Here is a 1,842-nt window from a genome sequence, read left to right on the forward strand (position 1 = left end):
ATGGTAAATAAAAAAAGATTAAACTATTCTGAAAGCAAACAATTGTATAGATAAAACAATATAAGACAAAAATCACTCTAGAGGTAGAGATACGAAAGCTGGACACCCAGATATAGAACTTTCTAACAATGTACGCCACTATTTATCTATGTGCCATTCTTGGAAATGAAGGAGGTAGAAGAATGATGATAAGACTGTTACGAAAGTGGATGGGGTTTGGTATGTAAGTAATTGGACAAAAAAGGTATTGAAACGAAAAAATAACACGAATGGTATATAATTTGGAAATAAATAGCTCAAATAAACTTATGATATCTGATTTCGAGTCTTCTTCGTCAAGTACCATACGCTTTGCAGCGTTTAGGTATTCTCTTGTCCAAAACTTCTAATCTACTATCTGAAGGCACCCCTTTTCTGCACTCTGAATGCCACACCTTTCTCTTATATTTCGTAGCCGTAGAAATGTTGTTTATGCCCTGGTCCTCTCCATCCGTCGATCTTCCCCGTCAGTATGAGGTTGAGATTTGAATATCTCCGTCCTCGCAGGATGTGTCCCAAATAAAATACTGCGCAACAGCCATGTTTCTATTCTGTTTAAAGACCTCATTTTCAGGGACCACGTCCCCACACCATAAAAAAGGATTGGCCAAATATAACATTTTATCACCCTCAATCTAAGGTTTCGCGGCGGATTAGGAATTTATTAAACTTTGTAAAAGCCGTTTTTGCAATTGCTATCCGAGTTTTAACTTCCTCGTCGCAATCTAATTTTTCATTTAACATCCTAGGTGTCTAAATTTATTGACTCTTTCTATGTTATTTCCATTGACGAGTAATAGGGTTGTTTCCACTAAGAATAAATCGGATGGCTTTGAGTTTCTAATGATTAACCATGATAATTAGTAAATAAAAAAAAAACAACTTTTTAACAAAAGTAATAAAAGGAATTCATTATTTATTCAAAAAACACAATTGACTGTCATAAACAAACAATCTGTTTCGCGAGGTGTGACGTCATTCAAGATGCCAGGTTAGGTTAACTTAACCTAACTCAACCTATCCTTATCTAAAAAATTGTTTTTTTTTCTTTAAATCACAACTTCATAGTTTATAAAAATCGATAATTCCATCAAAATAGTTTTGAAACTTATCTATTACATTGTTATTACACCAACGTTGCCATTGGTACTCAACTACATAGTCGGGGTATCTTTCCCTTCTTATATTACGCCTAGGGAAGCTTCTTCAAGTGTTTACTTCTTCCTAAGTTCGATAAAAGTTTCTCTATCTCGGTTATTTTCGGGACAAACTTTTAATTTGAAATCATCTCCAACAACCAGTTGTCCACAACTATTCGGCTTTTATGGAACAACGGCGGTTGTACTTAATGTTTCTTTATCCACTCTGCTGATTTAGTTCCTGTTATTACTTCTCTATTATAACTTTACCAATCAGCAACTGTTTTTGAAGATCCTCTACTATCCTAATTGTCGGAACAATCCATACTTCTTAGTGTTAGCTCCTCGAACCAGGAACCAGACTCTGCGCTAAGCTCAACTCTTATTAAAGATGAATGAGGCTTGTGGTATCTAAATACTCCCAAATTATTGTACTTATGATTTTGATAATACATTATAATGGTAAAAAAATTGGTATAGCTCCGTCCCCAACTGTTTGCGCCATTTTACATTCTTTATTTATCCCATCTTATATCCCAAACCCCATCCTCTTTCACCGGCATGGCTGAGGAAGGAATTAGCAGTTACTTACCACTGAAACTATAAAAACGATTATATCTTGGGTAGGTATTTAAACTACAAGGTTATTCTAAGGACAAGAAAA

Source organism: Diorhabda carinulata, chromosome 5, assembly GCF_026250575.1.
Source record: "Diorhabda carinulata isolate Delta chromosome 5, icDioCari1.1, whole genome shotgun sequence".
NCBI lineage: Eukaryota > Metazoa > Arthropoda > Insecta > Coleoptera > Chrysomelidae > Diorhabda > Diorhabda carinulata.